The sequence below is a fragment of the Ovis aries genome, chromosome 2 (assembly GCF_016772045.2).
Source record: "Ovis aries strain OAR_USU_Benz2616 breed Rambouillet chromosome 2, ARS-UI_Ramb_v3.0, whole genome shotgun sequence".
NCBI lineage: Eukaryota > Metazoa > Chordata > Mammalia > Artiodactyla > Bovidae > Ovis > Ovis aries.
Window position 1 is genome coordinate 27,944,336 of NC_056055.1, and position 26,286 is coordinate 27,970,621.

A 26,286-nucleotide genomic window follows, 5' to 3' on the forward strand; every position below is an offset into this window, starting at 1 on the left:
AGAGGGAGGGCCAAGGAAGGCCTCACCATGTATGACTAGGAGAGGCAGAGGAGACTGTCCAGACTTTAGGCTTGCCTCCAAGAGAGCCATCACCACCTGTCACCACAGAGTCCAGAGAGGCTGAGGCAGGAGGCGGGAGGTGGGGTGTCTCAGAGCCCAGGCATTCCCATCATTTCACCGTAGACAGGCTGCAGCCATGGGCAGGGCCCCTCTGGACACCATGAAGAGGATTGCTGTAAGTCACCTTCCCCAGGGAGCTGTACCATGGTACTAGGACAACTAGATATCAGAAGGGCAAAACTGAATTACCTCACACCACACACAAAATTAACTGAAAATGGATTCAGTTCAGCCCAGTTCAGTTGCTCAGTCGTGTCCGACTCTTTGCAACCCCATGAATGGCAGCACACCAGGCCTCCCTGTCCATCACCATCTCCCGGAGTTCACTCAAACTCACGTCCATTGACTCGGTGATGCCATCCAGCCATCTCATCCTCTGTCTTCCCCTTCTCCTCCTGCCCCCAATCCCTCCCAGCATCAGAGTTTTTTCCAATGAGTCAACTCTTTGCATGAGGTGGCCAAAGTACTGGAGTTTACAATCTAAATATGAGAGCTAAAACTATAACACTCTTAGAAGAAAACACAGGGGTGAATCTTCATGACCTTGGATTTGGGCATGGATAGGACGAGCCTGGTAGGCTGCAGTCCATGGGATCGTGAAGAGTTGGACACAACTGAGTGACTTCACTTTCACTTTTCACTTTCACGCATTGGAGAAGAAAATGGCAACCCACTCCAGTGTTCTTGCCTGGAGAATCCCAGGGATGGGGAAGCCTGTTGGGCTGCTGTCTATGGGGTCACACAGAGTCAGACACGACTGAAGCGACTTAGCAGCAGCAGCAGCAGCAGTAGGACATCAAAAGTACAAACAACAATGAGAAGGAAATGGCAGTCCACTCCAGGATTCTCACCTGGGAAATCTCATGGACAGAGAAACCTGGCAGGCTATGTCCATGGGGTCGCAAAAGAATCGGATATGACTTAGTGACTAAAGAAGACCAGGCTAAAAATATTTTCAAGAGTAAAAGATATTTTCTTACCTCCTCTGTTGCTTTAAAAATAGCATTAAAAAAAGGTAAAATTAATATGCCCAAACATTGTGAATAAAAGACAAAGTAACTAAAAGTTAAAAAAAAAGAAGTACAAGCAACAAAAGGAAAAAGAGATAAATTGGACATCATTAAAATTTAGAACTTTTCTGCATTAAAGGACATCAAGAAAGTGAAAAGGCTTTTCACTGTACAGAATGGGAGAAAATATCTGAAATCATAATCCTAATAAGGGTCTATCACTGAAATGAATAAAGAACTTCACAACTCAACAACAAAAAAGACAAATCAATTTTAAAATGGTCAAAGGTCCCAAATAGAAATTTCTCCAAAGAAATACAAATGGCCAACAAGCTCATGAAGACATGCTCTACATCGTTAGTCATCTGGATGCCACTGAAATGCAAATCAAAACCATGAGATACAACTGCACGTTCACTAGGATGGCTATAGTTGAAAAAAAGAAAATGGGAAAAGAGCCAGGACTGGTGAGGATGCAAAGAAATTAGAACACTCTCATATCACAGGGCTTTCCTAGTGGCTCAGATAGTAAAGAAACTGCCTGCAATGCAGGAGACCTGGGTTCAATCTCTGGGTCGGGAAGATCTCCTGGAGAAGGGAACAGCAACCCACTCTAGTATTCTTGCCTGGAGAAGTCCATGGACAGAAGAGAATGGCAGGCTACAGTCCACGGGGTCACAAAGAGTCAGACACAACTGAGTGACTTTTACAATGGTTTACATATCACAGGTAGGAATGTGAAATGGTACAATTTCTATGTAAAGACAGTATGGCAGTTCCTCAAAAAGTTAAACATAAAAGTATCAGATAACCCAGCAATTCCACTCCAAAGTATAGACCCAAAAGAACTAAGAACAGTTTCTTAGACAAATCCTTGTACACAAATATTCACAGCAGCGGTAGTCACAATAACCAAAAGATGGAGGCAACCCAAATGTCCATTAACTGATGAATGGATAAACAAATTGCAATGCTGCCATACAACGAAGTACTATTCAGCCTTAAAAAGGAAAGAAGGACTGACACACACTACAACAAAGATGAACCAGAAAAGCACTGAGCTGAGCAAAGGAAGCCAGATACAGAAAGAAACATACCGAGATTCCATTCAGATGACCACACCCAGCATAGGTAAACGTAGAAAGACAGAGACCTACTGGTCGCACCACTGCACTTCCAATTCCCAGTTTCCTCCAATGGACTCTGTTACCAGCAGCTCCTCCCAACTCCCCCCTTTTCCTCTATAAAAGGATGTCCTCTCCTTTGTTCCCTGGACTTGCCTGTGCTCACCAGAGACTGCATGTCTCAAACCGTAACTCTTTGTTGTGCCTGAATAAACCCATTTTGCTGGTAAAATAGCTGGCTGTGTTATTAGTTTAGAGGAATAGTGCATACTGCATGTCCACACCGGGCAGTGGCTCTAGGCTACTTCTCACTGGCAGCTCCTGGAGCTCACAAATGCTGAGGGTGGCAACCTCCCCTGAAGGGTCTGCCTCTGTCCCAGCAGAGGTCATGCATACTCACAGCCCCCTGTGAACCCCTGCCTGCCCCGGGACCCAGGGACAAATGAGAAAGGCTGCAATGGTTCTGCTGCAAGGCCTCTGTGTGCCAGCACTGACCCTGCAGGCAGGCAGAAGGTCTCAGGTCAGATGACACAAGGCCCATTCAAGAGGTCAGGAGTAAGGTATACCATTGAAGGCCCAAGGGGCTTCTCCAACATAGGCTCTAAGGGCACAAGGGGGACCACTCCCACCCAAAGGCCTCATAAGGGTTGAGTTTCAAGTCAATCAAAGGCAAGGAAACCAAAGCACCTTAAAATACAAACCCCCCAGTTGGCATTTCTCAGGCCTACTTCCTCGGAATAGCTCCCCCAAACGCCACCTGCTGGTCCCACACATCCCTGAAGCCTCATCACGCTCTGGAAGGCCCACAGCAGGGGCATCTGTGACAGATGGGGAAACTGAGATCCAGAGGTCACAGCCATGTGCACTGTGCATGTGGATACTCCCACCCCACCCCTGGGAGCTCCCTCTTTAGAACACCACCATCTGGGGGGCACAGGTCTCACATGGGCCAGGATGGGTCTGGCTGTTTGCTGTGCTATGCAGGAAAGGCCCCGGGACTGAAAGGGAAAGTGAGAGACAAGGAAGGTGGGCCCCATTCTCCTGGGCACACCTGAGGGCTGCCCCTCACCCAGGAGAGCCACCCAGGGCTTGGGCCTCCCAGTGAGGTGACCCCAGGCAAGCCTGCCCGCTCCTAATGGGAAATACCAGCAGCAACCCCCCTCAGAGTGATGTATCACAGCCCTGTCTGTGTCCATGACCCTAACAAGGCCACCTGGCATGTGGAAATGAAGTCCCCAGATCCAGCCCACTGGCTGTACCGTGTGCAGGGGGGAACCGCTCCAATTCCCTCTTAAGGGTCCAGGGACCCACTGCCCAGTTCAAGATCCTGTGTGCAGAGCACTAGACCACATCTGCTCTGTCAGGGTTGTTTACTGAAAACAGCTCGTTTATTTTATTATCTCAACGTTAAGCCTTTCTGAGTGCTCCTAAGAAATTATTTGAGATATTATTAAAAAATCAGAACAACAGAAACAACAGAAGCATTTTTCTCGCCCCAAAGCCAGAAGGAAAGACACTGCTGTTCTGATGGAGACTGTCACCCCAACATGCACCTGGATCAATCACCTAGGTGATCATTTAGTGTGCGTGATCAATGCCATCCATGGTGAGAAGAGAAATGCAGACATATTCACATCAAGTGGCTGCTAGTGTGATGAGTCATTATTTAAAGACAAAAAAGAAGCACACTTTTCACATTAATACATACCAATCCCCTGCCTTGCTGTACTTAAGTACAGTGGGCAAGTATCAATAGTTAAAGAGCATCCAGCATGGACGTTAAGTCACTTCAGTTTTGTCTGACTCTTCGTGACCCTATGGACTGTAGCCTGCCAGGCTCCTCTGTCCATGAAATTCTCCAGGCAAGAATACTGGAGTGGGTTGCCATTTCCTCCTCCAGGGAAGCTTCCCGACCCAAGGATCGAACCTGAACCTCCTGCAGCTCTGAGCACTGCAGGTGGATTCTTTACTGCTGAACCACCAAGAAGCATGTTTGAAGAAAATTCCATGTGCCTGCACATGCATGCCCTCTACAGGAACCCTGTTAAGGGCCACCTGAACCGAAGCAGCCAGACTGTACTGAATTTGGAAGATACTCTCCCCATTGGAGACCCCTGCTGGCTCACAACAAGAGCTGGGCACCCAAGGACTTCTCTGGATGGACACTGGGGGCTCAGCAGGCCCAGCCTGCTAGTCCTCCTGCATCCACGGCAAGGTGCCCAAGGTCCTCACCTGTCCCTGCCCCTTGCAGCAAAGGCTCTCTGCAGACACAGTGAGCCAAAGAGGCAGGTGAGCAGGGTCCTCGCAGCACCCAGCCCCAGACTCAGGGGCTTCTAAGTGGAAGGTGGGTATTGCCCTCCTGGGAAGCAGGCACTGGAGCTTGCCACACACTCCAGGCCCAAGCAAGGGTTCAAAGTTACCTGCAAATGGTCCAAGAGAAAAAGAAGGATGAGGGGCATCAGCTACAAGCTGGGCCCTGGACACGGCCAGGCCCAGCTGCATCTGTGTCCCCAGGATCATCACAACCACTCAAGGCAGTCCCAAGTGCAGCCTGGGAGGGTCAGCAAGGCCTCAGGCGGAGCTGGCCAGGGGAGCACACTGGGGAGAGCATGAGGGTAAGGCAGGGGAGGGGCCAAGAGAGAGCAAAAGTGGAGGCAGGTAGCTCAGGGCAGAAGGGAAAAGACCAGAAGCTGGGAGAGGTGCTGTGGGACCAAGGCAGGGGAACCGTACATAGACCTCAGAGGCTAGATGGGGACAAACGTCATCCAGGATATCCGTTCAAAAACAGAACGACAATTTCAACAGCTCTGACACCTTGGCAGAAAGACGCAGGCAGCCAGACAATTGCAGCATTTGTCCTTTTTAATGGAGAAGGCAATGGCACCCCACTCCAGTGCTCTTGCCTGGAAAATCCCATGGACGGAGGAGCCTGGTAGGCTGCAGTCCATGGGGTCATGAAGAGTTGGACATGACTGCACGACTTCACTTTCACTTTTCACTTCCATGCACTGGAGAAGGAAATGGCAACCCACTCCAGTGTTCTTGCCTGGAGAATCCCAGGGATGGCGGAGCCTGGTGGGCTGCCATCTATGAGGTCGCACAGAGTCAGACACGACTGAGGCGACTTAGCAGCAGCAGCAGCAGTCCTTTTAAAATTCTGATGAGAATAGTGGTCCCCTAAGCACCCCACAGGCCATATGCCTTCTTAAAGGACAGGAAGTTGTGAGGGCCAAATCCAGCCTGCCCAGCCCCAGTGCCCAGAGTGGAAAGCTGTGGTCCACCCAGGTGGTGGGCAGCAGGCAAAAGCACAGACTGCCAGAACCACCTAAGACATCAACGTGGACCCTGCTGACCCCAGGTTCCCTACTTTGGAGAGAATCCAGGCCGTCAGCACCCAGGACCCCAGGTCCCTAGGAGAAGGCGGAAATGAATGAGTGATGTTTCTACTGCATTTTCAGGGGCTCATGACCTGGTGAGGCTGGGGACTGGTTTGATCTGAGCTCCCAGGGACCTCAGCATGACAGAAAGTCTACCCCAAACAAATGTTAAGTTCATTTGGTCCCCAGAATTCAGTAAGTAGAAAGACAACAGAATTTTCAAAGACAGAGGTGAGTGGGAGATAAGATACCAAAGATGACCAAGAAAAAGAGAAATGAGGAGTTTGATGCTGCAGATTTCAGACACTTGCAAAGGTGGCAAAATTAGATCAGAAATGCCAAAGTGGCCATCAACCCTCCAAGAAGTCCTGCTTCCAAGAAAGCCTGGGTTCCTTGTTCTTTGTGCAAAATCCAAAACTACCCCTTGGAGATGCTCCGGTTGGGAGACCAAGGGCCAAGGGGGATCAAGAAAGGAACAGCTCTTCTATGGCCATCCCACAGGAAGCCCAGCTCTGCCGGCCAGTAGGATGACTTCCAGTAACATGTTCTAGAATCCTACCCCCAAGCACGCAGGGTATGACCTCGTGGTAATGGCCCTGCCAGAGGAGCTCCCCAGGGCACAGGCTCCTGGCCCGGCCTGGGCACCCCACCACTCTCCTCTGCTCAGTCTTAGAGAATCAAGGTTGGAATTTTCTCATGAATCCAAAATTAGACTGCATTGTGGTTTTTTCCTATTGTGTTGTCAAGGATGTTGATTTACCGTAAATCACAACTTCTGTAACACTGTTTTGATTTTTTTAAGTTAGAGGAGCCTCAAAAAAAGAAGGCGGCCCCTTTTAATTCCAGAGGGAAGGTGGAGCCCCCGCACTGTGAAGCACCAAGGTCAGAGGTGGCACAGCTGATGTGTCAATAATGGTCATGGCACGTGGGGCCACTTGGACTCATCCTGCCCATGGAGAAACTAACAAGGGAAGAAGCCTCCCCAGATACAGTCATGTGTGCCCAGGTTTAAAAAAGGTTTCCATCCTTTGGGCCAGTAATTCCACAATCTCAAACCTAGTATAAGGCAGAAAGTAGAAGCGCACAGATTGACATGCAAGATAGTCCACCCCGTGATTATTCACAATAGCGAAAAATTAAGAACAGTAAACTTTTCAAGCCAGGAGGTCAGAGATCCAGGTCACGCTATGCTCACACAGCAGGATATCACACAGTCATCAAAACTCAGGTTTTACACATTTTTGAGTTTACGTGTTTACAACGCGCAGACATTAAAACTACAGCCCTGGAACACAGTAACACAAGAGGGCTCCACACTGGTGCCAGGCAGTGGCATGCCTGTTTCCTCTTTACACTTTTCTGTACTTGCCTAAATCACTGAAATGAGTGTGTATTTCTTTTCATAACCAGTAGCAAAAGTCTTGCTTTATTCAGAAGATCAGAACAGTGTCCCTTCCTAGCTCACCTCCTCCACATTTCTCAGGTCCTGGTATCCCGCTGAGAAGGGTTCCTGAACTGTCTACCCTGCCGCAAGGCTAGGACACCCATCTCAGAGCCCCTGGGTTTCCCTTGGGAGCCTGGCGGAGGGACGAGCCCACGCTGCAGATAACAAGGAGAGGCAGGGCGGGTGGATACTGCATGGAAGCCTGTGGGGGCCAGGGAGTCCCAGAAGGCCTGGGGGTGCTCAGCGATTCCCCTCATGATGACTTTATCCTATACCAAGCCCCCCCATCTCAGGGCCATCCCCTTCCTCCTGCATTCTCCCACATTCCTGCCTGCAGTCTCCAGAAGGTGCCCAGAAACGGGTCACTGGCCCATTTCCACATGACAAAGCCATAGGGACCACAACTCAGTTACAAGTCTGCTTCAAGATGGCCACCAGCCACATATCATCAAACTTAAGGTGGTCCTTTAGACCCTAATCATGTGAGCAACCACTCACTGAGTGCCCAGCCACTAGTCCAGGAGCCACACACCCTCCACACGACAGGGGAGAAATCACAGTGGGAGAAGGGACTGGACACCTTCAGAGCCATACAGGGGTTCAAGACAGTGTGTCTGGTGCTCCCAAGATGCTCCCAGGCAGCAGCTGTCCACAGGTTTTGTGGTTTCACCCTAAGACCCTCAGGTATGCTGTGCAAGGGGAAAACTGAGGCCCAGAGAGGCCCACGTTTGCCCGGACCACACAGAAGTGGTGCAAGAACAGGTGAGGTCAGCCAGGTCTATCTGCACCCCACACCTCGTATGCACCTCAGAAGCCCTCACAGCTCCCAGTCAGCCAAGGCCTGTTGTGCAGAAGCGGGTAGCAAACACTCTTTCACAGAAGGAGGTGGGAGCAATAAGGATTTGACCCCTGGTGCAGCTGAGCCCTCAAAGGACAAGTTCATAAAGAGGAACAGGAAAGAGGAAACAACCAGACCTGGCCCAGCTAGAAGAGCCTGCCAGTGGGTTGCCTGGGTGCCTGGGATGACAGAGTGCCAGCCATGGCCTGGGGGGCAGCGGAAGGTGACACTGCACCACAGAGGAGGGTCTCACTCCCAACTCTGGAAGGGAGTCAGCCTGAGGACTCAGTATATCAGAACCCCCAAGGGTCACACATGCAGATGATACCACTCTAATGGCAGAAAGCAAAGAGGAAATAAAGGGCCTCTTGATGAGGGTGAAAGAGGAGAGTGAAAAAGCTAGCTTAAAACTCAGCAATCAAAAAACTAAGATCATGGCATCTGGTCCCATCACTTCATGGCAAATAGAGGGGGAAAAGCAGAAGCAATGACAGACTTTTTCCTTCTTGGGCTCCAAAATCACTGTGGATGGTGACTGCAGCCATGAAATTTAAAAAATGCTCACTTGCTCCTTGGAAGGAACGCTCTGACAAACCTAGACAGCATATTGAACAGCAGAAACATCACTTTGCTGACAAAGGTCCATAGAGTCAAAGCTATGGTTTTTCCAGTAGTCATGTACGGATGTGAGAGTTGGACCATAAAGAAGGCTGCACACCGAAGAATTGATGCTTTCAAACTGTGGTGCTGGAGAAGACTCTTGAGAGTCCCTTGGACTGCAAGGAGATCCAACCAGTCCATCCTAAAGGAGATCAACCCTGAATATTCATTGGAAGGACTGATGCTGAAGCTCCAATATCTCGGCCACCTGATGTGAAGAGCCGACTCACTGGAAAAGACCCTGACTGGGAAAGATTGAAGGCAGGAGGAGAAGAGGATGGCAGAGGATGAGATGGTTAGACAGTACCACCGATTCAATGGACATGAGCTTGGGCAAACTCCAGGAGATAGTCAGGGACAGGGAGGCCTGGCATGCTGCAGTCCACGGGGGCGCAAAGTGCTGGATATCACTTAGAGACTGAACAACAACAAGGGTCACGCAGACCATGTGGCTTCCATCTGGACCTTGTGGGGACCCAGTTACAGAGCAATGACAGAGCTTTGGTGGGGGCAGGTCTGTCTGCTGAGCCCAGATGTAGACTCATAGAAAAAACCTAGGCAGGTATTGTCAGAAGCCACTACATTTGGGGGTGGCTATTACATAATCACAGATAACTAAGGCTGTAGCAAGGGACTGAATACTCAGAAGAAATGAAAAGAGGTTCCAGAACGTGAAGGACAATTGTTCTCCTAGCCCCTGCCGGGGAGGCAGGTGAGCTCAGAAAGGACTGTATGTACAATGCCCAGCGCCATACCTGGCATAATGCAAGGGCCTGCAAAGAGAGTTTACTGCTTGCTGAAGTCAGCACCACCTTCACAGTCATAACCACCATCATCATCACTACAATCATCACCATCATGGTCAATACCATCATCAGTATCAACTCCACCATCACCATCACCATCACAGTCACTACAGTCATCACCAGCATGATCAACACCATCACCACTATCATCACCACCATCACCTTCATCATCACCGTCATCATTTTCTCCTGATGAGCTGATGGATCATGACACAAGCTCTCCCTTCTGTCAGCAAGTGGCTGAGAAAGAGCAAAAACTCCAGCGCAAAACAAAGAATCTGCATGGAAAGAATGTCAACATCTACTCCTATTCCCAGATGTCATGTCCACTCCTCCAGGACTCAGAGGTGAATGGACTCCAGCCCAGCCCTCCCTGTCTCCAAGGAGAGAATAAGGGGCCAGTGGCCTCTGCTCAGCTGAGACCCATCCCGTCATGCTCACAGCTTTTCCTTCCTGGCTGTAATGTCTTTGTTAGTGCTTTTCCACACTTCCCTCAAGCAGGATGGGGCACCCAGGGGAATATAAACTTCCAAGGGGATGAAAGATATGGGGGAATGGAAGCCATGGGGGACAACGCCATGGGGCGGGGGAATAGAAGCCATAGGCAGACACGCTGGACAGGAGTCTCCCTCATTCTCCAAGCCAACCCAAGAGCACCACCCACAGCAATCTGGAGGAAGCACCATTGTAGGGGAAGAAACTCCTCTCTCCCATTCAAAGGTTTAAACAAGGTGGGTCGTGACCTTATAAACTGATGTCGCTCACTCTAACGGGTGGAGGCACAGGTCAAGGTCCTCCATGCTCACATACCTCTTCTGCCAGCCACCATGAGGCAAGTGACTCATGCCCCTAGTCTCCTTCATCCAGTATAGGCGCAAAGGCAGTGCGAGGGGCAGTGAGAGGATTCACAGGACAGAGAGGAGCGGGGTCGGAGGAGCAAGCACAAGGGCCTGGGAAGGGTCCCAAGTGAGGCAGGTGCAGCCTTGGGGAGTCTACATACAGGTGCCACTCTGGGACGGACAGGACCCTCCCCGGCGAAGGTGAGAGACAGGCAGAGGCATACAGGCGACAGTGTGCTGTCCACGCCATGCCACCATCACCTGGGAGGGCTCTCCCAACCCGCTTCCCATTTGGAAATTTTAAACCCTACAGAAAAATTGCAATGGATACCTGTGTTCCTTCACTCAGGTTCTCCAACGGTTAACAATTCCCCTCATTTGCTTTATATCTATGTAGTTTCTTTTTTTTTTTTTCTGAAACATTTGAAAATCTGTTACAGACGTGAGGACTAGCCCCCTAATTCATCACCCTGCAGTCTCCTAAGAACTGAGCTGTCTCCACCATAACCACAACATCAAAGTTAACACCATAAGACATATCCTAAAGCACGTGTCTACATATCCATATTTTCCCAGTTGTCCCAACAACATTCCTCACAGCTGTTTGTATTTGACCCCAGATCACACATGGCACCAGCTGCCCAGCCTCTGGCTCCTGAAATGGGGGCGTTGCTGTGTGTGCTTAGGTGCTCAGTTGTGTCCGACTTTGTGACCCCATGGACTGTAGCCTGTTAGGCTCCTCTCTGTCCATGGGGATTCTCCAGGCAGGAATACTATAGTGGGTTGCCATGCCCCCTTCCAGGGGATCTTTCCAAGCCAGGGATCAAACCCAGGTCTCCCGCATTGCAGGTGGATTCTGGATAACCAGCTGAGTTACTAGAGAAGCCCTAAATGGGGGTAGGGGTGCTATTTTTCTTTGGTGCTGTTGCCTTTTGCAGGCTCCAGGCCAGTGGTCTCCTATGTACACTGCGTTCTGGACTGCCTGGTGTTTCTGCACGACCACACCTGAGCTGCATTTCTGACACAAGTGCCCCATGGGGAGTGCTGGCATAGATCACAGGCTTGAGTCAAGCTGTGCCCCCATGGGTCAAGCTGTGCCCCCATGGACACGCAGACTGGAGTCTCTTGGGTGAGACAGGCCTACTACCTGGTCAAAAAGAAGGGACTCTGTGGGATGGGGTGGAGGGGGGGTCACTCTGTTGCCCCCGCAATGTCTGACCTACAGTCTCAGTGTCCAGGGCTGACCCAGTTATTGCCCTGGGTTTTCCACTTAACAATATGTCCAGACAACTTTTGGGAAGGCTTTGATGATCTGGACCCCAAGCCCCACCTAACTTACTGGATCAGGCCCATTTCTAAAGACAAGCTGGGGCCTAGGAGCTGCGAGAGCAGGGCCTATTTTAGGAAGCCAGGTGGGGCCAAGCCTATGCTCTTTTCAGCTCTCACCTGGGGTTTCTGTGAGCCATGGGGGCTATAACTTCCTTCACTGGGGCTATAACCTCTTGCAGAAAAGCAGGCCACAAGCACAGCATGAGTCCCAGGCTCGCTCCTGGTCAGCATCCTTGGCCCTCAGCCATGGTCTCTGCCCAGGTGCCAGCTTTACCTAGGAATTCACTGCTCAACCTCATTTCTTGACTATATTTGCTAAAGGAAAACCCCTAGAGCAACTGACTGGAGGAAACCACAGATGGAGCAGACCCCCTCCACGTGAGACATAAGTCACTTATCCTCCATGAACCCTGTTACTCAGCACTAAACAAACTGCTTTGCCCAGCGCATCTCCGAAGTCCCAACAGCGCTAAAATTCCACAACCTAGAAACTTACAGGCAGCCCCGTCCCAGAGGAAGCAGGGAAGTCCTTGACTTCCAGTCAGCCCAGAGACTCCAGTACAGAACAGCACTGAGCAGATACCCCTCAACCCTGAGCAAACAAGAACAGGAGGGGACCAGAGGGAGGTCAGCACTTAAGGTCCCATAATGCTCATGCAGAGTTAGGTAAAACAATCCTCCTAAGGGCTGCCTTCTTAAAATCTTACCCCTAAAGCACATAAAAGTACAAAACCACATCTGCAGGTTTTGCATAGGTAAGTATTTGTTGGAGAGAAGCAGGACACAGAGGCTCCTGACACTAATTAATTAACCAAGGCCACAGCAGGGCTGGGTCATGGGCCCCGAGGGAAACCTGGCCCTTTCCACACCCCACAGAGATGCAGCTGAGGGGAACACCTCCCCACGGCCCTGAACGGGTGCCCTGCTTCTGGCCTCAGGGACACAAAAACCCAAATAACTCCCAACAATGAACAGCAGCACCAGGAGTAAAAAATAACAAGTACCCAAATCAATGGCAGCTTTCCACGGAGTGCTATGTGCCTCGGGGAGACCTCAGTTAGGTCTGGACCACATGTCAAGAATGGTGGAAACAGTAGGAAGACTTTTTGCAGGGAAAAAAAAAAAAAACAGTGAAACTGCCTGACCAGTGACTCAAATCATGGCTTTAAGTAAACAACTGACAGAAAAGGACAAAGTGGTTTCTCAACGTATGGAAAGGAATGCAACAGCACTTGTAGTAAGACATGCAAACTAAAACCGCAAGGCTTCCCACCTATTAGCTGGCACAGCCCTAAGGCGCTGGACAGCACTTGGTGTGGTGACACTGCAGGCAGACAAGCATTCTATGTCTCCGCGAAAACACACACTGGCAAAGCCTCTAGGTGGGAGCTGCTGATACTGAGAACGTGTGCATCCTGTCTGCAACCCTCTTCCAAGAATGCACAGGTACACTAGCGAAGGTGTGCACAGGGCACTGACTGCAGCAGCAGCCAGGTCCCCATCCAGGGGAGACTTAGGCAAATGTCTGGAGCACCAAGAAATACAAACTCGACACTTGCTAGCTGAGCAATCTCCAGGATATACTGTGCAGCAAAGAGCACAAGTTTCAGGAGGGGGCAGGGCACACAATCATTTTGGAGGGCACTGAAGGAAATTAAAAGACGTTCATTCCTTGGAAGGAAAGTTATGCTGACCAACCTGGACAGCATATTAAAAAGCAGAGACATTACTTTGCCAACAAAGGTCCGTCTAGCCAAGGCTATGGTTTTTCCAATAGTCACATATGGATGTGAGAGTTGGACTATAAAGAAAGCTGAGCACAGAGGAATTGATGCTTTTGAACTGTGGTGTTGGAGAAGACTCTTGAGAGTCCCCTGGACTGCAAGGAGATCCAACCAGTCCATCCTAAAGGAGATCAGTCCTGGGTGTTTATTGGAAGGACTGATGTTGAAGCTCAAACTCTAGTACTTTGTCCACCTGATGCGAAGAACTGACTCATTTGAAAAGACCCTGATGCTGGGAAAGATTGAGGGCAGGAGGAGAAGGGGAGGACAGAGGATGAGATGGCTGGATGGCACCACCAACTCAATGTACATGAGTTTGGGTAAACTCTGGGAGTTGGGGATGGACAAGGAGGCCTGGCATGCTGCAGTTCATGGGGTCGCAAAGAGTCGGACACGACTGAGCAACTGAACTGAACTGAACTGAAGGAAATGCAAACACATGCTCCTCTGTAATCAGAATGTTCTGGAAAGACTCAGAAACTGAACCCCAGTGGCTAGCTTTGGAGAAGCCTGGTGGTCAGTAGGAAGGGGACAGACTTGTCACTGAAGACAAGTTCTTTCCTGTGTGTGCTGCGCTACTGCTGCTAAGTCGTTTCAGTCGTGTCCGACTCTGTGCGACCCCATAGGCGGCAGCCCACCAGGCTCCTCTGTCCACGGGATTCTCCAGGCAAGAGTACTGGAGTGGGGTGCCATCGCCTTCGCCGTTTCCTGTGTATACATATTGCTATCTCCGTTTAAACATTATAAAAACAACTGTAATCCCAATAAACTGATTTGATTCACATCAGAGCTATTTGAATTTCTTAAGTATATACAAATAAACTTTTAAAGAAGTACTCTTCTGACTCTTGAAAATAAATCTGCATAGAATGTGGGGCATAAACAAGCGCTGGCGTGTGCTTATGGTATGTGCTCAGAACTTTCTGAGAGCTGCTTGAAGCAGGTAGGAATTAAAGGCTCTTGTAGCATCAAAAATGAACGTACTCTCAGCAAAAATCCACCCCGTCCAGCCTCTCATTTGTGAGACAAGGACATTAAGGCCAAGTATGGTCAGCCAGCCTGCCCACCCTGCTCTAATTCCTTTAACAAATCTCGCTTAGCATTGTTCTGGGACATGGTGGGCCAGGCTGCCCAGTGCACAGGGACAGCCTTCCCTGACACAGCTCTGAGGACACAACAGAAGCCTGGCGCTCACAGGTCTCCACGCGGCAGGCCCTCAGACACCCACCACGTGTCTGCACGGCGGGGATCTGAGGGTCATCCAGAACAGCCCGCCAAGTGGGCCCTCACTGTGCACAGTGGACACTGCACGTGGGCCACAGGGCAAAGCGGGCAAGTGCAGCTCAGCTCAGCGAGCAACGGAGATGAGGACACCACAGCCCAAGGCTGAGCAGGCCCATGGGGGCACCTTGGATGTGCACTGAGCTCTGGCAGATCTCCCAACTGTTCAAGAAAACCTAGGAATGCGCATCTTTATGTGACCAGTGAACCAGTGAAGGTACTCAGTCGTATTTGACTCTTTGCAATCCCATGGAGTGTAGCCTACTAGGCTCCTCCATCCATGGAATTTTCCAGGCAAGAGTACTGGAGTGGGTTGCCATTTCCTTCTCCAGGGGATCTTCCTGACCCAGGGATCAAACCCAGGTCTCCCACATTACAGGCAGACGCTTTACCGTCTGAGCCACCAGGGAACTCATGATTTTAGTATGTTGTAGCTAATGGAACTGTTTTTGAAAACCCTGTGTGGACCAACATCATGGGCCCTGCACACACCTGTGGTCCAGTGGGCAGTTTGCAAGCCCCACCCCTACCCCAGACACAAAGTCAGAAAGTACCCCCTTGCTCTGGGCAGCTGAGCCCAGCTGAGGCCCTCCTGCACAGCCCAGTGTCAGGGTAGTGAGAGGTGCCACTGGCCTCTGAGGCCTTCCAGGGATGTCCTTGACCAGGCCTCAGCGATGTCTGGGGCAGCAATCACTCCTTTCCCACCAGCATGGGGTCTGCACATATTCTGGCTGAAAGGCAGTACAGCAGCAAAGGGACTGCATCTGTCCTGGGAGACTCGGGGCCTAGAGCTACCCTGGGACACTGACCTGCAGAACTAACAGCACAGCTGGTACGTGGAAAGCCACGACACCGGGATGCCAAGAGTCCTAGTCCGACCCAGGCCTGCAGCAGCATCAGGGTGAGCAGGATGGAGGAGGGTGGCTGGGGGAGCTGCCCCTCTGGGCCTCTCTCAGCCTCAGTGTCCATAAACTACTGCAAGAAAACCTACTTTTCAGCTACCCCAGGTCAGGAGAGATGAAAAAACTCACAAACTAAAGTACCCAACAAGAGGGGAGCTGTTCACTTTCCACCTATCAGATCATTATGCATCCAAATGTTTGTTACTGACAGTGACACACTTATGCCCCAATACAGGAAGCAGCGCACTGAGTCATCCCAACATCCACAAACAAGAGAGACAGGAGGGAGGCTACTGGGAACAGCGGTTACAAGTGAGCATCACTGGACAGGGGACAGCTTTCTTGAATTTAAAATGTTTTTTTGAACAAAAAAATAAGCATATTAAAGGCAAAATACAAAAAACAAAACCAGTTTGAAGAAACAGAGAAAGCATGAGATATGAGAGAGAGAGAAAGCAGGGATGTTGGAATTATCAGATAAGGAATTAAAATAACTATGATTATTGGTGGCTCAGATGGTAAAGCGTCTGCCCGCAATGCGGGAAACCCAGGTTCAATCCCTGGGTTGGGAAGATCTCCTGGAGAAGGAAACGGCAACCCACTCCAGTACTCTTGCCTGGAGAATCCCACGGATGGAGGAGCCTGGTAGGCTACAGTCCATGGGGTCGCAAAGAGTCAGACACGACTGAGCAACTTCACTTTCACTTATGATTACTATATGGGCTTCCCTGGTGGTTTAGGTGGTAAAGAATCTGCCTGCAATATGGGAGACCTGTGTTCAATCCCTAGGTCAGGAAGAACCCTAGGAGGAGAGCCTGGCAACCCACTCCAGTATCTTGCCTGGAGAATCCCCAGGAACAGAGGAGCCTGGCAGGCTACAGTCCATGGGGTCACAAAGAGCTGGACACGACTGAAGTGGCTAAGCACAGCACATGATTACTATGTTAAGGGTTTTAATGGAATAAATGGACAACATGTAAGAACAGATGGGCCATGTAAGCTCAGAGGTGGAAATCCTAAGAAAGGAACAATAGGATGTGCTAGGACACTGGTCTGATCCCTGGTCTGGGAAGACTCCACATGCCTCAGAGCAACTAAGACTATGTACCACAATTACTGAAGCCTGCATGCCCAGTCTTATTTGTTCACAATAATAACAGCAACAGTGAATTTATGGATAAAAGAAATGAACGATGGCCACACCTTAGGAGATGAGAGGGAGGAATAGGGGACACTGTTGTAAGGAACTTGCGCTATCCATAAGTGGTAGAGTGTATTCGAAAGTAGACTTGGCTTAGCCATAAATATATATATATATTGCAAACTCAAGGGCAATCACTAAAAAATAGTTTAAAAAGAAGTATATACTAAGAGAAGAGAAAAAACAAAATCATATAAAATGCTCAGTTAAAATCAGAGAAGGTAGAAAAAGACTGAAAGACAAAAACCAATAGCAAGGACAACAAATAGAAAAAGAAAACAAATAGATATTAATCCAACATTTTCAATAATCACTTTAAAGGTCAATGGTCTGAATATACAAACCAAAAGAGACAATAAGAGTGGGGGGAATAAAGCATATATTTTCTATCAGAAACTCACTTTAAATATTAAGAGAGATTAAAAGTAAAGGGACAATGTGGGGGGGGGCAGCATGGGAGCTCTCTGTGCTTTCTGCTCAGTTTGAATCTAAAACTGCTCTAAAAGTTAAAAGTCTATTAGGAAATAAGTAAAAAATTTTAGATGAAAGGGAAAATGCAAAAGGATGAAGAAATATATATTGTTTCTTACACTAGTGAAAAAGAAAGCCAGAGTAGCTAAGTTAATTTCAGACAAAATAAACTTCAGAGGAAGAAAAACCATCAGGATTAAGAAGGGAATTACATAATGATAAATGGGTTCAATTTCCAGGAAGATATACCAATCCTGAATGTGTCTATGCCTAATAACAGAGCACCAAAATACCAAAGGCAAAAACCGATAAGCTGAAGGAGAAATAGACAAATTCATTATTATATTAGAGATTTTCATATCCTCTAACAATAGTTGATATATCCAATAGTCCAAAACCAAGTAAGGACATAATTGAACAGAACACCACCACCAACAAACTTGATCTAATTGACATTTATGGAATACATCATCCAACAAAAGCAGAATAAACATTCTTCTCAAGCTCACACAGAACATTCACCCAGAGAAATCACATTTCTGGGCAATAAAACACACTCTAACAAATTTATTTTTTATATAAATTTATTTATTTTAATTGGAGGCTAATTACTTTACAATATTGTATTGGTTTTGCCATACATCAACATGAATCTGCCATGGGTATACACGTGTTCCCCATCCTGAACCCCCCTCCCACCTTCCTCCCCATACCATCCCTCTGGGTCATCCCAGTGCACCAGCCCCGAGCATCCTGTATCATGTATCAAACCTGGACTGGCATTTCGTTTCATATATGATTCAATGCCATTCTCCCAAATCATCCCACCCTTGCCCTCTCCCACAGAGTCCAAGACTGTTCTATACATCTGTGTCTCTTTTTCTCTCTCACATACAGGGTTATCATTACCATCTTTCTAAATTCCATATATATGTGTTAGTATACTGTATTGGTGTTTTTCTTTCTGGCTTACTTCACTCTGTATAATAGCCTCCAGTTTCATCCACTTCATTAGAACTGATTCAAATGTATTCTTTTTAAAGGGTGAGTAATACTCCATTGTGTATATGTACCACAGCTTTCTTATCCATTCGTCTGCTGATGGTCATCTAGGTTGCTTCCATGTCCTGGCTATTATAAACAGTGCTGTGATGAACATTGGGGTACATGTGTCTCTTTTGCTTCTGGTTTCCTCGGTGTGTATGCCCAGTAGTGGGATTTCTGGGTCATAAGGCAGTTCTATTTCCAGTTTTTTAAGGAATCTCCACACTGTTCTCCATAGTGGCTCTACTAGTTTGCATTCCTACCAACAGTGTAAGCGGGTTCCCTTTTCTCCACACCCTCTCCAGCATTTATTGCTTGTAGACTTTTGGATAGCAGCCATTCTGACTGGCGTGAAATGGTACCTCATTGTGGTTTTGATTTGCATTTCTCTGATAATGAGTGATGTTGAGCATCTTTTCATGTGTTTGTTAGTCATCTGTATGTCTTCTTTGGAGAAATGTCTGTTTAGTTCTTTGGCCCATTTTTTGATTGGGTCATTTATTTTTCTGGAATTGAGCTGCAGGAGTTGCCTGTATATTTTTGAGATTAATTCTTTGCCAGTTGCTTCATTTGCCATCATTTTCTCCCATTCTGAAGGCTGTCTTTTCACCTTTTTTTATAGTTTCCTTTGTTGTGCAGAAGGTTTTAAGTTTAATTAGGTCCCATTTGTTTATTTTTGCTTTATTTCCAATATTCTGGGAGGTGGGTCATAGAGGATCCTGCTGTGATTTATGTTGGGGAGTGTTTTGCCTATGTTCTCCCCTAGGAGTTTTATAGTTTCTGGTCTTACGTTTAGATCTTTAATCCATTTTGAGTTTATTTTTGTGTATGGTGTTAGAAAGTGTTCTAGTTTCATTCTTTTACAAGTGGTTGACCAGTTTTCCTAGCACCATTTGTTAAAGAGATGATCTTTTCTCCATTGTATATTCTAGCCTCCTTTGTCAAAGACAAGGTGTCCATAGGTGCATGGGTTTCTCTCTGGGCTTTCTACTTTGTTCCATTGACCTATATTTCTGTCTTTGTGCCAGTACCATACTGTCTTGATGACTGTGACTTTGTAGTAAAGCCTGAAGTCATGCAGGTTGATTCCTCCAGTTTCATTCTTCTTTCTCAAGATTTCTTTGGCTATTTGAGGTTTTTTGTATTTCCATACAAATTGTGAAATTATTTGTTCTAGCTCTGTGAAAAATACCATTGATAGCTTGATAGGGATTGCATTGAATCCATAGATTTCTGTGGGTAGTATACTCATTTTCACTATATTGATTCTTCCAATCCATGAAAATGGTATATTTCTCCATCTATTAGTGTCCTCTTTGATTTCTTTCACCAGTGTTTTATAGTTTTTTATATATAGGTCTTTTGTTTCTTTAGGTAGATATATTCCTAAGTATTTTATTCTTTTCGTTGCAATGGTGAATGGAATTGTTTCCTTAATTTCTCTTTCTATTTTCTCATTATTAGTGTATAGGAATGCAAGGGATTTCTGTGTGTTGATTTTATATCCTGTAACTTTACTATAGTCATTGATTAGCTCTAGTAATTTTCTGGTGGAGTCTTTAGGGTTTTCTATGTAGAGGATCATGTCATCTGCAAACAGTGAGAGTTTTACTTCTTCTTTTCCAATTTGGATTCCTTTTATTTCTTTTTCTGCTCTGATTGCTGTGAAACACACACTAACAAATTTAAAAGACTAGAAGTCATACAAAGAATGTTCACATACCACAATGGAATTATACTGGAAACAAGTAAAAAAAAAAAAAAAGATATCTAGAAACTCCCCTCGCTCCAAATACTTGGAGATTAAACAACTCACTTCTAAATAACACAGAGACCAAGTCTAAGGAGAAATTTCAATATATTTCTATCTAAATGAAAATGAAACACAACTTGAGAAAATTTATGGGATGTAGTAAAAGTAGTGCTTAAAGGGAAATATACAGCACTGAATGCAAATACTACAAAAGAAGATCTAAATCAGTTATCTCTGCTTCCACTAGAGGAAACTAGAAAAAGAAAACTAAATCCAAGGTTAGCATAGGAAAAAAAATAATAAAAAATAAGAGCAACAATTAATGTAATTGAAAATAGCCAATAGAAAAAAATAAAAGAAAGCAAAGTATGGTTCTTGGGAAAGATCAATCAATAGATTAGCCTCTAGTCAGGTTAACAAAGAAAAAAAGAGAGACAACACAATGTAGAAATGAAAGAGGGGCCATCACTATAGATTCCATGGACACTGAAAGGTTAATGAAGGAATATGATGAACAACTCTGTGCTAAAAAATTTGATAACCTAGATTAAGTGAACCAATTGTTTGAAAAGTTCAATGTACCTCACACAAGGAGAAATAATCTGCTTATGACTATATAACTATTAAAGAAATTGAATCAATATTTTAAAACTTTCCAAAACAGAAAGCATTAGGCCCAGATGGGCTCTCTGATTAATTCTACCAAACATTTAAGGACAATATTATACCAATTCTCTATAATCTCTTCTAGAAATTAGAAGCAAAGGAAATGCTTCCGATCTCATTCTATGAGGCTATCATCGCCTTAATACTAAAACCAGACAAAGACAGAGAAAGGAATAGCAGACTGACAAAGACTAAAGAAAGGAAAACAATGGACCAATATCTCTTATGAATATTGACACAAAAATCTATAAAACATTAGCAAAAAATTCAACAGTATATAAAAAGACCAAGAGGGATTTATTTCCCCTATAAGCAATATTGGTTTAATATTTGAAAATATAACACAGTCCACCACAAAACAGGCTAAAGAAGAAAAATTATATTATTATATCAATAGCTGTAGAAAAAGTATATGACAAAATCCAACATTCCTTCATGTAAAATTCACAGCTAACTAGGAATAGAGGGGAATTTCCTCTACTTGGTAAAAAAGACCTAAAAAAAACAAATAAACAAAAAACACCAAAAAAAAAAACCCACAACTAACATCATACTTAATATGAGAAACTAGATCAGGAATAAGGCAAAAATATTAATTACCACCATTCTTACTCAACATGGTACTAGAAGCTCCTAAAATATAGCTCATAATATAAGACAAGAAAAGGAAATAAAAATATACAGATTGGGAAAGAAGAAATAAAATTATCCTTGTTTACAGATGATATGACTGTCTATGTAGAAAGCCCTAAGCAATCAACAAAAGAATCTCTGAAACTATAAGTGATTAGAGCAAGGTTGTGTTATACCAATGTTAATATACAAAAGTAAACTGCTTTTTATATACCACAATGATAAATTAAAATTAAAAACAGTTTATAATTTACATTTGCACCCCCCAAAAAGAAATACTGAGATATACATCTAACACAATAGGTACAGGTCTATATGAGGAAAACTGTAATATAAAACTTTGATGAATGAGAACTAAATAAGTGGGAAAATACTCTATATTGATGGACACAAAGAATCAATACTGTCAAGATGTTAGTTCTTCACAACTGGCTTTACAGATTTAATGCAATCTCAATCAAAAAGAAAACAAGTTATTTTGTGGATACTGACAAACTGATTCTAAATTTTAAACAGAATAGCCAACCCTAAAGGAGAAGAAAGAAGTTGGAGGACTGACTACCCAACTTCAAGACTTACTACTACAAAAGTAATCAAGATAGTGTGGTACCAGTGAAAGAATGGATAAACAGATCAATTCAGCAAAAGAAAGACCTCAGAAACAGACCCACATATACATGGTTAATTGATCTTTGATAAAGAAACAAAGGTAATACAATGGAGAAAGATGGTTATTTCAACAAATGGTGCTAGAACAACTGAACATCCACATGCAAAAAGAAGGGGGTCGGGGACTTTCTTGGCGATCCAGTGGTTATAAATAGACTCTTCAAAGCAGAGGATGAACTAAGATTCCATATGCCAAAGGGAAACTAAGCCTGTGTGCCACAACTGTGCCCACGTGCCTCAATCAGAGAGGCCATGTGCCGCAAACTACCAAGCCCACATGCTCTGGAGACCACGTGCCACAGCTAGAGAGAAGCCACAGGCCACAGCAAAAGAGTCACATGTCTCAACCAAGACTCAATGCAGCCAAAATAAGTAAATAATATATTTTTAAAGGAGGCGGGTCTAAAATGCAAAACTATAAATTTCCTAGAAGATAACATACAAGAAAACCTAGATAACCTTGGTTTGGTTATGACTTTTAGATACAATAAAAAGCATGATTCTGAAAGAAAAAATTGATAAACTGAACTTCACTAAAATTAAAAACTTCTGCTCTGCAAAAGACACTTTTAAGAGAATGAAAAGATAAGCCACAAACTGAAAGAAAGTCTTTGAAAAGCATATATATGAAAAGTTACTAGTATCTAAAATACAGAGAGAACTATTAAAAATTCAACAATGTATGACAAAAACCACCACAATATTGTAAAATAATTATCCTCCAATTAAAATAAATTAATTAAATGAAAAAATTTTAAAAAAGAAAACAACCCAATTTAAAAATGGATCAAAGACATTAACAGACATCTCACCAAGAAAGGTACACAGCTGGTAAACAAGTATATGAAATAATGGTCCACATCATATGTCATCAGGGAAATGCAAATTAAAACAATAAGATACAGCTCCACCAATTAGAATGGTCAAAATCCGGGACACTGATAACACCAAATGCTGGTAAGGATGTGGAGCAATAGATGCTCTCATTCATTGCTGCCGGGAATGCAAATGGTAGAGCCACTTTGGAAAACAGCTTGTCAATTTCTTTGGAAACTAAGTGTACCCTTCGCTATTGTAAACACGGCTGCAATAAAAATAGGGGTGCACACAGAAGCAACCTAACGTCCATCAACAGAAGAATGGATAAAGATGATCCAGTACATATACATGGTGGAATATTACTCAGCCATGAAAAGGAATGAAAGAATGCCAATTGTTGCAATAAGGATGGGCCTAGAGATTATCATACTGAGTGAAGAGAAGTTAGAGAAGCGGAATACCATATGACATCCTTTATATGTAAATTCAAAAAGACATGATACAAACAAACGTACTTACAAACCAGGAACAGACTCACAGACTTACAGAAAGAATTTATGACTACCAGGGGTAAGGGATAGTTTGGGAGTTAGGGATGGATAGGCATACCCTGCTATATTTAAAATGGATAACCAACAAGGACCTACTGTACAGCACGGGGAACTCTGCTCAATGTTGTGTAGTAGTCTCGAAGGAAGGGGAGTTTGGGGGAGAATGGATACATGTTTATGTGTGGCTGAGTCCCTTTGCCACCCACCTGAAATTATCATAACAGTGTTAATCAGCAAATCTCCAATAAAAAATAAATAGTTCAATTAAAAAAAAAACTCAGTGTACTCTTATCATTCAATCCAGAAATGGCACTCTTTGCTTTTTATTCAAATAAATTGAAACCTTAACATTCCCACAAAACCCTACACATGGGTGTTTTTAACAGCTTTATTCAACTTAGAAGCAAAAAGATGTCCTTTCGTAGTTGAACAGATAAATAAGCTGTGGTATATCCATGCCATGATGAATACTACTTAGCACTAAAAAGAAATGAGCCATCAAGCCATGAGAAGACATGGAGAAAACTTAAATACATATTACCAAGTGAAAGAAATCAACCTAAAAAGACTACATACTGTATGATTCCAACTATATGACATTCTGGAAAAGTCAAAATATGGAAACAGTAAAAGATCAGGAGTTGCCAGCGAGTATGGATGGGGGGAGAGATCACAGAGGAGTTTTAAGGCAGTGAAAATACTCTGTATTATATCTGTAATGGAGAATACATGTCATTATACATTTGTCCAAACCCATAGAGTGTAAAACACCAAGAGTGAATCTCAATGTAAACTATGGACTTTAGTTAGTAATAGCGTATCAATACTGGCTCATAAATTATAACAAATACATCACACTGACAAGATGTTAATAATAAGGGAGGCTGGAGGTGGGTATGAAGGGATACATGGGGACTCTATACTTTCCACACAATCTTCCTATAAATCTAGAACTACTTCTAAAAAGTCTTTTTTTAATAATGGAAAAGTTCCACATGTGTCCACATGCTTACTAACTGAAAAATCCCAGAGAGACGTGGGTAGGAGCCGTCCAGTGAAAATGCTAGAGAAAAGCTACAAAAAACCTTATGAGAAAATCTTATTAAGGAAATATTAATAAAAACCTATAGAAACATTTATATCTCACAGATTACCTAAAACAACTCAAAAATGAGCAAGCAAATAGACAAAAACTAGGATATAAGAAATGCTGACTTACTAGGTAATGAGACGGTGAAATATGCTCCTATTTAATTTTGGAATCCAGTACAAATGTAAATCATCTCTCTAAATTGAAAAGCAAGGCCTAGGCCTCCTGTTCACCCCCATTAAGCTCACTCTTCTCCCTGATTCCCTGATGCCAGAAGCAGAGCTCAGGGCTCCAGGCTGAGGCCCCCCCCTGTGCCTGACCCTTAGCACCCACCTGGTGAAGGGGTTCCTCCACCCACCACCCACCATCTGCCTCTTGGTCTCATATATGGAGCACCATCTGTCTCCCACCTCAGAGGGGCCTCCTTATCTCAGGATCTTCTCCTTCCCCCTCTCGATGCTCCCCCATACGCTCCCAGGTCAGGATCAGAGTGTCCCCTCAAACAGCAAAAATGCCCCCTTGGCCAGCAGGCTTCTGAGATGGCCACAGACACTCTAGCAGGGTCGAGTGAGTGCAGGATGGGCCACCCCAGACCCTGAGCCCATCAAGACCAGAACTGACTGGGGTCTGGGGATTCAGAGGTGGCCACTGGGCAGCCTCCAGGTGCTGACTAATGGGGCAATGACAAGGTGAGCATTGAAGGTGAGTGCACTAGGTCAGGCCCAACATACAACCCCATGGGAATGCCATCAGATAAAAGTTCCAGCAGTATCCAGAACAACCCAGCCTGAAGGGAGAATAAGGCTTCCTTCCACAAGCAGGTTTGCAGGTAAGGGGTGCTGCTGGGCAAAGGTATAGGGTGCGTCAAGAAGCCTGTGTGGTCCTGACTCAAGACAGGCTGGCAAGGACTCAGGCGCACCCAACATGTCCCAACCCAGGCGGAGGGTTGCCATTGGCATCTGTAGACACTGGGCATCCAGGTCTCCATGTGGTCAGCCCTAGTGGAGAATGTTCAGGCAGCAGGTACAGGCAGGCTTGAGTGAAGGAAGGCTACAGGCAGATAGCAACTGAAAAAGCCCTGAGGTGAGGGCTAGCCTGGGGAGGAGGGAGGGATTGTGACCCCAGCCACGTGGGCCGAGGGAGTCCAGCACCAGCAATACTTTGGGGGTCCCATGGCACTTCAGAGTCAACCAAAGGACAGACTGTGTCCACTGCCTGCCAATGCCCTGTGCCCACCAAGTGGTAACAGGGCCCTGGGGGAGGGGGCTCAGTATCTAGACTGGGCCTTGTCCTAACTGGGCACCATGACCCAGAGTACCACTATGAGGCTCCCAGCATCAGTGCCATCACCTGGGCCAACTGCCTCTGCAGCCTTGGACCCCTGGGAAGGAAAACCACAGACCTGGGAGTCCATCTCCATGTCTCAGCTCCCTTCCCACATCTGTGCCCCACACTGGTCCAGGAGACTCAGGGGTCCTCCCTCTTAGGGAAGAGTCCTTCACTCCTCCCTGATGGAAAGACTCAGGCAGGGCCCCCAGCCCCGGGCTTTGGAAGAATTAGAAAGTTCTATCTCCCTATGGCCTCACCAGTCCGTCACAGCACAAGAACCACTCCTGTGTGCCCCTGAGGGGGCAATATTGCAACAAGTGAGCCATACTACCAGCCTCAGGCCCTTTCCTTTGATCAAACAAGTTCACTGCTGGGACTGCCCCCAAAGAGGTGATTCCAAAGAACCCAGAATGTTTCTGATGTACTGGGCATCCCATACAGGAGGCCTGAAGCACAGATGCCACTAACCAAAGCACACACAAAGAGCCACACCCTGGGGAAACTGAGGCCATGGAAAAACACAGGGAAACGTTTACAACATCAGGA

At 45.9% G+C, this 26,286-nt stretch overlaps 1 protein-coding gene across 2 annotated transcripts in view; it reads right to left on the minus strand.

The window, feature by feature from the left end:
• The window catches only part of PHF2 (PHD finger protein 2), an 88,343-nt gene that overhangs the window by 37,920 nt on the left and 24,137 nt on the right, over positions 1–26,286 (minus strand). The gene's annotated exons all lie outside the window — the stretch shown is intronic.